The sequence below is a fragment of the Cnephaeus nilssonii genome, assembly GCF_951640355.1.
Source record: "Cnephaeus nilssonii genome assembly, chromosome: 2".
Lineage (NCBI taxonomy): Eukaryota > Metazoa > Chordata > Mammalia > Chiroptera > Vespertilionidae > Cnephaeus > Cnephaeus nilssonii.
In genome coordinates this window covers 17,836,445-17,852,962 of record NC_137073.1, presented here as the reverse complement: position 1 = coordinate 17,852,962, position 16,518 = coordinate 17,836,445, and positions in this window count along the sequence as shown.

Below are 16,518 nucleotides of genomic sequence, written 5' to 3'. Positions count from 1 at the left end.
TCACTTACTATGAGATACAGAGTATGCTGAGGCCAGATGCTGCTTGTTTGAGAGTTTTTAGGAAAGTCTGAAGCATGAGCCAAGACAAGTCATTTGTATGGAAAAGCCACTGGAAACAGCTTGGATGCACCTTCTGGTTTGGTGGGGTGGGGTCTCACAGAATCACCAGGGCAGGGCAAACAGTGTGAGCCTTGTTGATTGAGACTCAGATATGGTGCTGCCTGCTGGCTCTGGTGAGATAGCAGGGAAAGTCCAGAAAAGGAACAATGACCTCTGCCAGCACTTCTGTCCGGGATAAAGCTGCCCCCTTCCCAGCCCTCGCCCTGAAGCCAGACAATTCACTCCCTCCCCATATATCCCTGGTGCTTTTTGAGCTGCTGCCTCGTGCTGGAGCTCCGAGAGAGTGAATCTGAGTAAACCCATGTGCAGGTCCTTTAAGAGGAACTGCCTGGGACTCCAACAGCCTCTGTCTCACACAGCCACAATCCCTCCTAGTTTTTACAGCCAGAAGTTATGAGGACTTCTCCTCCTGGCTCTGAAACTGGGATGGGGTGTCTGGTGTGGGGCTGGGACCCCTAGCTCCTCATGCAGGACCCCCACAGGAAATATCCCTCATGGTTTTTAATCATCACAGGTGGATGTGGAACCAGCCCATTCTGAGTCTCTGCCCCTCCTACCAGTCTTGATGTAGCTTCTTCTTTAAATCCCTTGTTGTAGCATTTCCATTCTGCTAGATTTCAGGTGGTTCTGAGTGATGGTTGTTCTGTAGTTAAGTTGTAATTTTGATGTGATTATGCGAAGATGGGGGTACCTAATGATGAGGATTTACCTTAAGATATCTTAGACAAGGAAGTTAGCAAAACAAGGAACTGTTCTGGCCTGCTCACTAACCAACATAGTCTCCTCCAAAATGCTTTTGTAAGCATCAATCATTTTTTAAAATGGAAGCCATTGTGAAATATCTTACTTGTTTTGCGTTCTTTAAATAGGTGCCCCTGTAGGGCCTGCTTTGCCTTAGAGAAACCAATAGAGCAAGGCCTAGTCTGGTGCCAAACTTCTGACTTGGGCAGTCCATGGCTGCCATTCCCGTGATCTCTTCCATAGCTCTCAGCCACCTGTTCCATCTCAGATTGAGGACCTTAGAAGTCAGGCCTCAGAGACCACCAGGCGAAGTCCCTCATACAGCAGACAAATGAGAAAATGGCCCTTGGTGACTATCTGCCTTGTGGTGGTCACTGCTGTCTCAGGACATCCCCTCTGAGGAAGATCCCTTGTGCTTCCCCCATGTGGCAGAGGAGTGAATTGAGGCAGGAGGAAGGGTGAGGTGAGGAGTGTCCAGACCTTCAGCATGGATGGAACTAGAGTGCAAAGAAGAGTTGCAAAGCTGAGGCTGGCTCTCTTGCCAGTTAGGCTGTCGGAGATTAGCAAACTCGTCGTTCCACCACCATACCTGAGAGTTTTCTATGTGTGCCAAGAGCTTGTGAAGAGGGTAGTGAGCAAACAGAGCCTCTACATTATGAGGAGGAAAACAAACAGATAATCAAAGACATGCAATTGCACAAGGTGATAAGTTCCACACAGGAAAACCTGGGGCAAAATGAGAGCTGGTAACAGGAGGAGCTGATAGGGGATGGAAGGGAGAGGCGGATCCTGGAAGACTCTTTGGATGTAGTGATATTTAAGCTGAGACCTGATGAATGATCAGTCCTAAGCCAGTTAAGGGCTATTCTAAGCATGAATGGTGTCCATGAGCCTTAAGATGGAAAAGACCTAAGACCTAGGTGTGTTTGAGAAAGTCCACATCTGTGGTCAGGTCACTTAAGAGTCCACTTTAGATGCTGACCCCCAGACCTAATGCCATGGTGGGGACTTACCCCAAAGATTCCACTAACAAAGAATCCTGGCTAGAACCAGACTGAGGCCCAAAGATGTTCGTGTGTACCATCTGTCAGTGATTCCCCTCAATGCCTTGGGGGCACCTGGGCATGGGGATGGATGACTGTAATGAGTCTAATTGTATCTGGATTTCTCCATGGCAAGCGTGTGCAGGAAAGCCCAGCAGAGTCCTTGACTAATGACTTTCAAATATAATTAAAAACATATTTCAATAGATAGCGCATTGCCAAGTCTATACCAGCAAAGTGAAATTAACCTTCAAATGATACTGGAACAACAGTGAATTGCAAGGGTTTGTAAGAGATTAGATACACTGTAGCTTAATTATGTTACAATAACTCACCTCATTAATCTCCAAGGAAACAATAACGACAACAGTTAAATACTGTAATTAACAAACCCTATTTCAATCTTGATTTTAATTTTATAGGACTTGGTTATATTATACAATGTAACTGTGGAAAAGACAGAATGTCAGTAGAGCACCCTGGTTCTATGAGAGCTCTTGGCTAACAGAGCCCAACACCCTGAGGTTTGTGATTCCATCAAGCTGAGCCTCTGCTTAGACCCCAACCCATGCAGAAAAAAAGACAAGATATATACATTCAAGACCTCCTAAGGTGTCCCCTGTCACCAAAAACAAACAAACAAACAAACAAACAAACAAACAAAAAACATTAAATCATATTTGTCATTCTGTATTTGAAAGCAGCAAACCTTGCATTTGATCTTCTGTTTGGGACTTGTTTAGTGTTGAGATGTTCCAGCTGCAGGACCTTTGTAAAGGTCTCATGGGCAGGGGTCAGGACAGGTTAGATAATCAAGGGCATAATAATTAAGAGTGGGCAGATAGTAGGATAAAGAACAAAAATGACATGATCATCTCAATAATGCAGAAAAAAAAACATTTGGCAAAACCCAACAACTATTCAGGATTAAAATGCTCAACACTCTAGGAAAAGAAGAGAAATTCCTCACACTGATAAAGGAATCTACAAAATACCCACAGCTGCCCAGACAATATGGCTCAGTGGTTGAGAGAGTCAACCTATGAACCAGGAGGCCAGGTTTCAATTCCCAGTCAGGGCCCATGTCCGTTAGGGGGCGTGTAGAAGCAGCCAATTAATGATTCTCTCTCATCATTGATGTTTCTCTCTTTCCCTCTCTCTTCTTCTCTAAAATCAATAATATACATATGTTATTTAACATGTACTGCAGGTTCTAGCCAAAGCAATTAGGCAAGAAAAATAAAGGCATTCAGTTGGGAAAGGAAGAAGTAGAACTATCTCTATTTTCAAATGACAAGATCTTATACATAGAATAGCCTGGGGAATCAAAATAATAATTACGATTATAATAATAAACTATGAGAACTAATAAGCAAGTTCAGCAAGGCTGCATGACATGAGATAAATATTCAAAAACCAATCATTTATCTTTACACTAGCAATGAACAACTTGAGAATTAAATTAAGAAATATGTCCATTTACAAATAATCAAAAATAATAAAATACTTAGAAAAACACTTAAAAGAAGTGCAGAATGTTTACACTGAGAGGTACAAAACACTTGAAAGAAATTTGAAAAGAACTAAATAAATGAAAAGATATTTCATACTCATGGATTGGAAGAGTTAGTACTGTTGAGACAAAAATACCCTCCACGTTGATCTATAGATTCAACACAACCCCTGTCAAACTCCCAGCTGCCTTTTTCATTTCAGAAATTGACGAGTGGTTCTAAAATTCATAGATAAAGACCCAGAATAGCCAAAACAATCTTGAAAATAAAGAACAAACAATCCCAATTTCAAATTTTCTACAAAGTTACAGTAATTAAGACAGTGTGTACTGGCATAAGGATAGACATACAGAGATCGATGGAATATAGTTGAGAATCCATAAATGAATCCTCATATTTATGATCAATTGATTTTGACAAGTGTGTCAACAGCATTCACTGGGGAAAATAGTCTTTTCAACAAATGATGTTAAAACAACTGGATATTCAGGTGCAAAAGAATAAGTGAGCCCTCCTTTCACCAATCATAAAAATTCACTCAAAATAGATCATTGATGTAAATATAAGAGCCCAAACTACACAAACCACTTAGAGGAAAATGCAGGAGTAAATCTTCATAATCTCAGGTTAGGCAAAGCCTTGTTATATGTGATAGTAAAGCACAAGCTATAAAAGAAAAATAGATAAACTAAAATTCATAGAAATTTAAAACTTTGTGCTGGATATCATACCATCATGAAAGTTAAAAGACACCCACAAAATGGTAACATATTGGAAAATCATAAACTGATAAAGGACTGGTATACAAAACATATAAAAAACACTCACAACTCAATATTCAAAACATAAATAACCCACTTTAAAAACCGACAAAGAAACTAATAAGCATTTCTTCAAAGAAGATACACAAATGAGCAGTAAGCACATAAAAATATATTAAAAATCATTAGTCATTCAGAAATGCAAATCAAAACCACAATAGGATACTACTTCACACCCACTGGGATAGATAAAATGTTTAAAAATCGTAACAAATGTTGGCAAAGATGTGGAAAAAATGGAACCCTATTCATTGTTAGAGGGAATGGCAATTTACATATAGTGGGCAGCCACTTTGGAAAACAGTTTGGCAATTCTTGAAATTGTTAAACAAACAAACAAACAACAAAATACGTGTGTGTGTGTGTGTGTGTGTGTGTGTGTGTGTGTGTGCATCCTATATAATAAAAGGCTAATATGAAAATTGACTGAATGGTGGAATGACCGGTCACTATGACACACACTGACCACCAGGGGGCAGACGCTCAATGTAGGAGCTGCCCCCTGGTGGTCAGTGTGTTCCCACAGGGGGAGTGCTGCTCAGCCAGAAGCCAGGCTCACGGTTGATGAGCGCAGCGGCGGTGTCAGGAGCCTCTCCCACCTCCACGGCAGCACTAAGGATGTCCAACTGCTGGCTTGATGCCCAGCAGTGCTCTCAGCTGAGTTCTGTGCTTGGAGGGGCTACTGGTTTTGTGCAAGCCATCAGTTGCACATCCCCCGAGGGCTCCCGGATTGCGAGAGGGCATAGTCCAGGCTGAAGGACCCCTGCCCCTGAGTGCATGAGTTTCGTGCACCAGGCTTCTAATATATATATATTTGCCATATGATCTAGCAATTTCACTCCCAAGAGAAATGAAAGCATATGTTTATAAAAATTTGTACATAAATATTTATAGAAGCATAATTCTTAAAGCCCAAAAAATGGATGCAATCTAAATGTATATCAACTAATAAATGGATAAAATGTGGTATATGCATACAATGGATTATTTTTCAACAATAAAAAGCAATGAAGTGCTGAAATATATTACAACATGGAAGTCTTGAAAACATTATGTGAAGTGAAAGCAGCCACTCATTCTATTCATATGAAATATCCAGAATAGGCAACTCTCTAAAGTCAGAAAGTAGATTAGTGATTCCCAGGGCTGGGAGCAGTGACTGCTTAATGGGTGCGGGGGAGGGTAACTGGTAATAAAATGTTTCTAAAATTAATTAAGATGATGGTTGTCCAACCATGTGGATATACCTATTGAATTGTACACTTTAAATAGGTAAAAATATCCTATCCCTAAACATAATGGTTGGGAGGATCAAATAAAACACTGATTGTAGGAGGTTCTCTAAGTAATAAATCTCTTTGCAAACATGAAGAGTTATTAGCAAAGACCTCCAAACTATTGGAAAGATCGCCTTGTGAAGCTATTCAAGCAGAAGGGGATGTGCACAGGTAACCGGTAGTATAACCAGAGTCTGATTCACCCAAGAATCCCTTTTTTTAAAAAAATATGTATATTTTATTGATTTTTTTACAGAGAGGAAGGGAGAGGGAGAGAGAGTTAGAAACATCAGTGAGAGAGAAACATCAATCACCTGCCTCCTGCACACCCCGCAGTGGGGATGTGCCCGCAACCAAGGTACATGCCCTTGACCGGAATCAAACCTGGGACCCTTGAGTCCGCAGGCTGACGCTTTATCCACTGAGCCAAACCAGTTAGGGCTCCCTTTTGAGAACAAACACATTAAGCAATTAAGAGATATTTTAAATTATTGTTATTATTTTGAATTTCTGCCTTTCTGCTAGACTCACAAAAATCCCAGGAAATTCGGTTCCTTTACTGGACTCTCTGACCTTCTCTAAGAGAATACTACCCTTAGAAATTTCTAATGGTCAAACAAGAAAATAGAGGTAAAATCTGAGGAGTTAAGAGTTTTCCACTGCTAATTCAGTTCCATGTGTCAGGATGAATCCCTTAGAACAATGGTTCTCAACCTTTCTAATGCCTCACCCTTTAATACAGTTCCTCATGTTGTGGTGACCCCCAACCATAAAATTATTTTCATTGCTACTTCATAACTGTAATTTTGCTACTGTTATGAATCATAATGTAAATATCTGTATTTTCCAATGGTCTTAGGCGACCCTGCTAGCGGTTCTCAACCTGTGGGTCGCGACCCACAGGTTGAGAACCGCTGCTGTAGAGCCTAAGACCATCAGAAACAACATTATGATTCATTAACAGTAGCAAAATTACAGTTATGAAGTAGCAATGAAAATAATTTTATGGTTGGGGGTCACCACAACATGAGGAACTATATTAAAGGGTCGCAGCATTAGAAAGGTTGAGAACCACTGCCTTAGAGCATTCCATTGTTAAGGAAAGAGCCATATAGGAAGACAGCAAATCCAAGCTCCAGTGCTGGGAGGCAGGCTGCTAGGTGATTTAGGACATGGACTTCTGGGGTCAGAGAACTCAGGTGTGAATCCAGGATCTACCACTTAGAAGTAGTATGATCTTGGGCAAGTCACTCAAGCTTCCTTGAGTCTCAGATATATATATGCCCATATAATAGCACTCATGTCAAAGGATTCATTTGTAAAGCATTTAATGTCATCCCTGGTATATAATAATTGCTCAATTCATGCCCAACATTATCATTGGCAATTCAAAAATACCATGATTATTCCTACCCTGCCTACTTCATAAGATTTTTATGAGGAGCAAATGAGAGAATTATTCGAAAGATGCTTTATAAGCCATGAAGAACTAGACAAACATAACTATGTTGTTACAGTTCTTAAGAGGTCTGGGCATATTGCACCACTCAATAAATATTTGTTAAAGAAACAGTGAGTCAATGAATGAAATCAAACCCCCTTTTTCTGTTTTTCGCCTTGGGCCAGTGAAAGGAAGCCTTACTACTCGCAGCTGAAATTTCTCATGCAGGCACAGGCGTCTCAAAGACTCTCATCGCCTGTTTTCCTGAGAAACTCATCATTGAGAAGGAAAGGCCTTTAGCCTTCATGCCCTGACCTAGAAGAGACAGCCTGGAGATTATTTTTGTGGACAAGAAAGGTCACATTTCATAATTCTGTGTTCTAATACCTGATCACTTGTAAGAAAAAAAGAGAGATCCTTCAAGTGGGCCTTTCCACTTAGAGAAGTGTAATAAGTCTTAAGAGTTTGCATGATGCATTGGTATCCCCTTGAAGAAGATATTCCAAATCCGAGAAGTACCATAAATATCCTTCAATGTGGTGCATGTCAGCTAAAACGCTCCCATCCTTGAGCAGGCATAGACCATATACAATACGGACAGAGGTAAGTTATGGAAGGGAACATATTTAGTAATCTAATCACCCAGAAGACACTGGCAATTTACAGTTTAATCGCCTATAAGGTATAGTTTCTCTGTAATTGAATTAGATTTCAAAATAAGGCAAACCTGATTTATAGTGTTGTTAACACACACAGAACAGGGCATGTTTTCTTGTTTGTAACACGAATCCAATGGTTAGTGTTAATGTATTACCAAGGAATGAAGCAAAATGGATAAATGTTAGGTATTTAGGGTCCACTGCACAAAGAGGCTACATAAGCTAAAGATTGAAGAAGCAGGAAAAGTTATTCTTCTCATTTATGTTCACTTAAGGCAGATGTACTATTTTACTTTAATCTGCTTCAGGCTTATTCAACTGAACACAATTTGAAGCATAGCTACTCGTTCAGCCAACAGACATTGAGCATTGACTCTATGCTTACCGCTGTGCTTGGTGCTCAAGGCTATGCGATGTGTGCTAGTGCTGTGACCTTGGGCTCACTGCTCTTCAGCCGAAGGCTTAGTGCCCATGCCTGTGAAGTGGAGACATGAACAGTTTCCATCTTATGGGGCTGCCATAATGATTATGATAAATAACTTAGAGTGGTATGTATAATATATCATAATCATCACCATCATCATAATCACCATCATCATCAACACCATCATCATCATCAGTATCAGCATCATCACATCATCATCACCATCATCATCAACAACTTTATCATCATCATCATCATCATCATCATCATCACCATCATCATTTACATCATCATTATTGATTTTGTTATCTCCGTGCCTGCAAAGAGTTATAGTTTTCCAGAGGTAACAAACTATAACTGTTTCTAAACAATGTGATAAATGCTGATGTATCTCAGTAATGCAATGCAATAAAAACCAAAAGCTTAGTGGCATTCAACTTCCAGGTTTATTGCTCACACATCTAAGGACCACTAGGGGTTGATCAGATGGCTCTGCCTTCTCACCTGGATTGACTCACATGTCTGAGGTTGGTCAACTTTTGGTTGGCTTGTGCTGGCCTCAGCTGGATGTGTCCTATTCCATATCCTTTGTATCTACTTCCTGTAACCAGTCACTGATCCAGGCATGTTTTTTTTATGGTGATGGCAGCAGTTCAAAGAGAAGCACCATAAAAGTGAAACATGCAGAACATTTTGAGGTCTAGGCTCAGAATAGAGACACTGCTTCTGCCTTGTGGTGGTGCCCAGAATCAGGGTGGGAGGGGGCAGCAAGGTTACATGGCAGAAGGCATGGATGCAGAGAAGGGTGACGAACTACGTTTATCAGTGCAATACATTCCACATATGTCTCTACAGAGATGCTGTGAATATAAAAGATAGTTCATAGTGCTGAGGTAAAGGGCTCATGGAAGCTAGCTGAGTTTCAAAGAGAAGGTAAGAGTTCCCCCAGACCACCCCCATCAATTTAGGGGCCCGTAAACCAGTATTTTGTTGTCTTTCTTTACCTTCTAAATAGTCAATGGGCCCAGAGAGTAAACTTTCTGAAACTTTGGAAATGTCAGAAGATCTGAGCTCTGTGGGAACATCTCCCATATCTTCCAGAAAGAGGTCACTGAAGGACACAGCTAACCCATCACCATGTGGACACCTTGTGCTTCCTCCTGACTTTCAAAAAGGAGGTCAGCACAGATCGAGCCTTTGGTTCCTCATCTAAAACAGATACAAACCATCCTAGTTCATTGTCCAAGAGTTGAGCCATCAGAGGCCCAGCCCTTAACCACTTAAGCCATTTTCCCAGACAGCAGGATCAGAATGTACAGTGGTGAGTCCCTCCGTGATGCTATGTGCACCTTGTGTCATCAGTGGCCATAAGGAAACACAGTGAGAGTTTATCAATTCTTACACTACTGAGTGGGCAGCATTCTGTATAGCTCCCTACAGAATGTGCTTTTCAAAGGAATTAAAGGTCACCCTGGCCAGGTATCTCAGTTGGTTGGAGTGTCATTCCATAGACCAAAAGGTGGCAGGTTAGATTCCTGGTCAGAGCATATACCCAGGTTGCCGGTTCGAGCTCTGTTTGGGGAGCATATGGGAGGCAAACAATCTCTCTCTCAAAAAAAACCAATAAAAACATATTCTCGTGTGAGGATTAAAAATAAATAAAATATTCAAAGATCACTTGCAGATCAACTAGTGTCAAAGTTTAGAACCTTAAAAGAGGCATCCTTTGGAGAGAAATGCATCCCACCTGGGAACACAGAGTCAGCAGCTGGGGCATTTAGGGGGCCAAAGCCCAGATTATCATGGGCAGGGAAAGCACCATTATACTTTTAAAAAAATAGCAGGAGTGAAACAAGGGCAAGTTTTACCAATTCCTACAGCTTAAAAGGCAAGTAGAACTCTTAAACACCCTTCATTTCATCTGCTCTTACGTCCCTGGCTCCCTTCCTCATCTTGCTCCTTCTCTCTCCTCCTTCCCTCAAAGGCTATTGAGGATTAATCCAAAAGGGAGTGTATCATTTAGGATACTCTTGACCTCCAGTAACAATAGAATTAACTCCAAATAGCTTATGCATTTAAAAAAAACTTATTAAGACATATAACAAGAAATCAAGAGGGGAGTTAGTTCAGGGTTGGTTAATTCAACTAGAGAGAAGCTTTAAGTTCTTCCTTAAAATGAGGAAAAACTTTCCCCACGCCCTCCACCCAGCAGACTTTTTCTCACCTCTCATTGGCAAGAATTAAGTCACACCCATCATTCTTAATAATTAATACCTGTAGATATTACAAGGATTCCCTCAGAGACAAATCAATATAAATCAAGATACAACCTGTGGGGCAGAGCAAGGTCCTGCCTCAACTGAAGAACATGACTACTCAACACAACTAGAATTCTGCAACATGACCAGGTGGAGGACATCAGTTGGGCAAACAGCCAAATGCATTTGCCAAAAAGAGAACATTAAAGTCTGGAAATTCAGAGCAGAGGGAATCAGAGAAATTTCTTTAGATAACTAACCACTGGTTTTCTTGAAGCCAGATGACCTGGGCTAAAATCCAGACTCTGAACTGTGTGACCTTGGGAAATTTATCTGAGCTTCTATTTCTTAATCTTTGAAATGGGACCAATAATGTCTAGTTCACCTGGTTGTTATAAGAATTAAATGAGATAATATATGTTGAAAGACCCTGACATCTAACTAATGATCATTAGCTGAGATGTGCCACATGCCCCTCCTCCTCTGATCTCTCAGGGCAAGAAGGCACTATCATAGATAAAAGCTAACATCTGGAGTCAGACATGCCTGGTTATAATAACTGGTCCTGCCAGGTACCATCCACATAATGCCAACCAACTACTGAATTTCTCTAAGCTTCAGAGCACCCATCTGTAAAATGGGTGTAACACTATTCCTAATCTCATAGGAGGTGATTGTGAGAACTGATACATTGCTAATAAAGAATGGAGCAGATGCTTAACCCTGTGCTGGACCTTGGATAAGCATTCAATAAATAATAGGTGTTAGTGCTACTACTGTTGTCATCACTATTGTTACAGTCATTGTCATCATCACCCACCTTAAGGTCTCTAACCTGCCGGGACTCGGACTTCCAGTTTCACAGCAACATTTTGCAAGAAGCAAATTCGATTGCTTACCACTTTAGATGCATTCCCATTTGCCTGAGGGTAAAGACCCAAAATATCCTTAAGATGGCCCTCACTTCCCTGGAACATTTGGTTGCAGCTTACCTCCTAGTCCCATCTCACACCAACCTTCACCGACCATCTCCCAGTCTAACTTGCCATTCTTCATCCAGCCATGGGGACTTTACCCAAGCTGTTCCTTCCACTTGAAATGTTCTTTCCCCATTTGTTAGTCAACATGTCCTCTTCCTCCTTCAAATCCAATCCCAAATGTCACTTTGCAAGGAACCCTAGAGAGAGACTGCTTCCTTTGGAACATGTTATCAGCAGAGCGGAGGCACCTTGTGTGGTTAAGAGCATGAAATCAAGACTGCATGGGTGCATATCTCAGCTTCGCCACTTTCCAGCTATGTGACCCTGGGCAACATAACCTCTCTGTGCCTCAGTTTCTTCATTTGTACAAAATAGTAACAATAATAAGGATGCCTACCTCATAAGGTTATTATTGAGATTAAATGAGTTATTATTCTTAAAGTATTTAAAATAATGTCAGGCACAGAGTAAGTGCTATATAAGTGTTTACTAAATCAAATTAATAAACTGTCCCATGCCTCCAGAGAATCTCTCTAAGTCTGCAATTATGCACTCATTACCATGATGATTTGATTACTCACTGTTTCCCCTTCCAGATCAAAAACCTCAGGAGGCCAGGGGCATGCTCCTCACTGGAGCCCAGTTCCAGGCACAAGGCCGGGTGCAGCATGGGTTCACAATAAATATGCATTTGATTAACAACAGAAAACTTAACACAAAGCATAAGTCAATATTTTCCTTGCTTCTGTCAAGATGGAGAGGCCTCTCCAACCCCTTCTGACCCATTTGTTAGTCAACATGTCCTCTTCCTCCTTCAAATCCCATGCCAGGTCTTATAAGCAGCAGCGTTACAAGAAACCATTTCCAACAGCCTAGCAAACGCCGGGGCTCCCCAGGGGACAAAGAGCCGGTAATGGGCCCCATATTGTTTCAGCTGTTCCGGACCACAAAGTGATCATGTCTGAGATAATGTCAACATGGTTAACCCCAAATTCCTCCACTCACTCGATCGCACGGAACTCTTTAAAACATCCTGCACACCAACCTTTCAACCACAACAAATGCAGGACGTGAGCCTTAATCAGAGAGGAAAAGATTAATTGGAGAGCTGCCTGGAGAGCACCCATGTGCCAGGCCTGCCATGCTTATAATACAGGCAATTAGGGCGCTATTGTGACTCGTGTTATCAAGTGGCAGTAGCCCCAGCAAAGTCTCTTCTCCCCATCTTTGAGGCCTGCACCCCGGAAGGATAGAAAGCACACGGATGAAAGGGATCTATCGCTGACACTAGCAGAAGGAGGTGGCCATCCCCAGATCCAACATAGAGGGTAATGCAAGCAACAGCAAAAAGCATAATGCCAAGCCTTGCTCCCACTCTTACACAATGTGTGATGTTAGACTACCTAATCCACAATTTCAGGCCTCGGTTTCCTCATCTATAAAGTGGCAGAATAAGATCATATCAGTAATGACATAACCCTTAACTCTAAACTCATGTGTCTCAGAATAGACATTTCCTGGGAGTTTATAATCTCTCAGATGCATCTTCAGATACCTGGATGTTCCATCCATCTAGGATAGTGGTCGGCAAACTGCGGCTCATGAGCCACATGTGGCTCTTTGGCCCCTTGAGTGTGGCTCTTCCACAAAATGCCACGTGCGGGCGCTCACGTACAATGCGATTGAAACTTCGTGGCCCATGCGCAGAGGTCGGTTTTCGGCTCTCAAAAGAAATTTCAATCGTTGTACTGCTGATATTTGGCTCTGTTGACTAATGAGTTTGCCGACCACTGATCTAGGACACAGTTATCAGAAGCCAACAATGTGGCAGGAGCTTTCCAGTTTCTGAAAATGCATTGTTGGCCTCCAGCACATGGACTGCGGATTCAAAGAGAGGTCTCCTGAGTCAGAGACCTGAAGCCTCCTGGATAGGTACCTCAACTAAGCCTTAGATGTTCAACTGCAACCAAAGAGAATAACACCTACTTCACAGGGTCATTGTAAAAATAAAGTGGGTGATGTATATTGTATAAGGAAACCGATATAGAACCTAATACATTGTAGGGGCTTCATAAATGGGAGCTATTCAAGCCTCTCGTTACGTAGATGTGCAGTGGGATATCAGGTGTCAGAGGGATTTCAGCTCCTGAATAAAAGAGACAACATTTTCCTTGGGGAGAAGGCAGCAGGAAAAATGCCTGACACAATTAGCTAATGAGGCCTGCTGTTAAACAGGAAGTGTCAGGAGGAAGCCTGTAGGATGGGAGATGGATTAATGCTGTGATCGACATGCACAAGCCAGGAGCTGCCATTTGTCTGACTGAAGACACACCCCAGGATACCCTGGGAGGTGACAGGAAGTGAATGATAAAACCTCCCACCCTGAGAATCTGTTTCAAATTCACATTGCTCTGCCAGTTGACTAAGCCAGGTTAGTTCATCTCCATTAGGTCACACAAATGTACATTCTCACTCATCAAAGAACAGTAGAACCAATCCTGACTCTTCCCAAAACACACAGCGGAGCCACTCTTCATGGACTTCCTGAGTAAGTGCCTATTCTTCACTCTGCCAGAGCATCCTGTGCATGCTTCTTTCATGCCTCTGATTCCACTAAGCCATGAAAGTCGCACTTTCTAATCTGTATCTCACTGGAGCCAGAGACGGATCCCAAGATGCTATATTGTTCAAGGTTGCATGGGATGCAAGTGACAGAAACTCAGAGTGGCAAGATTATGCAAAATTAGGATGTGATGACTCATGGAATTCATTCCAGGGTTGAATACACAATTTCTGGGTAGGGTCAGAATGCAGCTGGGTCACAGGAACAAATTTAACAAGAGGCTCAAAAAAATACCACAGTGCATATATGCTCCCCATATTCTCTAGGTATCTATCTATATCTTGTTTTCTGCTGGAGAGAAAATCCCTGTCTTTTATTAGACTCTCAAAAGTATTTCCAGATACAGAAGTTTATGACATGGATCTGGACTCGAGAGGAGGGACTGTATCTTTCTGTCCTTCATCTCCAACACCTAAGACATTGCATGACACTCCAGTTTCTCAATACATATTTTTGAATGAATAGAACTGTAATAAATATATAAATAAAGTCAGTTGAATTAATGAAGTCAGCTAAGTTCAAGTTCAAGAGAGATTGTGTTTCTCTCTGCCTACACCCAGCTCCAATCTGATGACTTTGGGTCTTTAGACAAGAAAGAATTCCAGGAGAAGCCCAGAGAACAGGAAACAAATGGTTTGGTAAACTTGTACTCCTTTATCCATTCCCTCTTTGAACAACAACAAAATCAATAATAATTTGCCATGTAGCAATTGGGTTATATGGCCAAATTTAATCCTTAAAAATTCCTCAAAGGTAGATATCCAGGGCTCCACCTAAAGACAGTAAAACTAAGGCTTAGAAATAGCATTCCCAAGGTCACAAAGATGAGCTGGAATGTGAACCCAAATCTGTCTGCTTCCAATAGGGTTGTTAAATGCCACTGTACTTCCTTCCTGAGGAATCTTCATTGAGTGTTTTCTTACTACCAAGTATCGTGCCACGTCTTTACCTGGGTCTTTTCAATCCTCACAGGAGCCCACTAAGGTACTACTATTATTAGTATTTAACAGATGAGGCTATTGACACTCATAGAACTTAAGGTTTCCACTCAAGGAAGCAACACTGGTAAACCACAGAGCTGCACCAAATGCCATCGGTGTCTTCCCTGGAGTGCTGTGAAACGCTGCGTTTGTAGCCAGAGTGTTGAGGGAAGGCATGATGCTTGCTTGCCCTTCTCAATTACTCCCTGAGTTCCCTGCAAGCATCAGCAGAGGTGCTAGCTCTCTAGGTAGGACTGGTATCTTCTGTGGCTCCTAAACCCCAGGTTCACTGCCTGTGAGCAGGGTGCTCATGCTCACCATCCAAGGCGTGAGATGCCCCAGCTTTGTGCGGATGCACTCCCCGCCTTCAGGCCAGTGAAGAGCAGCTGACTTGGAAAGCCAAACACATCAGAAGCAGCAATGAAGCAATGACAGCAGCTATTCTTCCCCGTGAAACAGCTGCAGCAGAGCCCAGAAGTTCTCATTGTACCCAGACAGCTGCCTGTTCCCACCTTCCTCCTGGGCTTACATTGAGATAGTGACAGGTGTGGGTCCCATCGGTGGGGTCTTGAAGGAAAATACCCCATGATGAGGTTCATGTTGCCAGGGGAGGGGGATCTTAAAGATCCATATCCTGACTCAGTATGCTGGGTATTTTTCACATTTATGTCTGGACATCCCCTTACAGGCAGACTGGTGGACGTGGGAAGGAAAGGTTGCCTAAAGCATTCAGACAAATCATTGATTTTGCACAGGATACTGGGTCTCAGCTCCCTGCTGAAATGCCTGGGTGTGGAGTGGAGTCAGATGAGGGAGAGGCTGGCAGCCTGCAGGTGGGATGGGGTTGGAGGTGCGGGACCTCACTCCAAAGCCAGGCCCTCCTAAACCAAGAACACCCACACCCTTTACCTCTGTTCCAGCGGACACCCCCACCCACCACCACCACCACCATTTCCACTCTCGTGGAACATTAAACCATTCCTGCAAATTCAAAAGGGAGCCCTCTGGAGACAAATCAACCATCGAGGAAAAAAACAGCAAAACTCATTTCATTTGGCAACCAGTGCTATAGGAAACACATAAATATTGGATTTGCAACTTTATTTTCCTCCAGAGAGACACTCTGAAGAAAATTAAAACAATGCAAGATTTAATTATTAAAAGCCAAACATTCCTGTACATATTTTCTGGCCCAAAGTTTTAAAAACAAACTCCCAGAGAAAATACATTTTTAATGACCAACTCCCTCCTACTCAGGCTATATTTTAAATCATCTCATGATGATTCACCAGCACAAATGAAAGAAGAACGCTAGGGAAATCAGAGGGCAGGCTTTCTGCTAAAGGAGACATTGGAGATTTGGGGAAAGGGGCACCTTGAAATCACCTTGATTTGGGTTGTATTTCTACCTTCATTTTCACACACGTGCTACATTAGGATATTAAGTTTCAACTGATCCCATTTCTCACCCGTATGAATTTTCTTCTTTTGTGGGATATTCCAAGACAGATATGAGCATAAAGAAGGAGACAAGCTGGTCAGTTCTCCATTCAACAAACATGCAACACATGTCTACTATGTTCCCACTAAACTGTTCTAGGCACTTTGAATATGTTGGTTAATAAAGTAATGGGGCA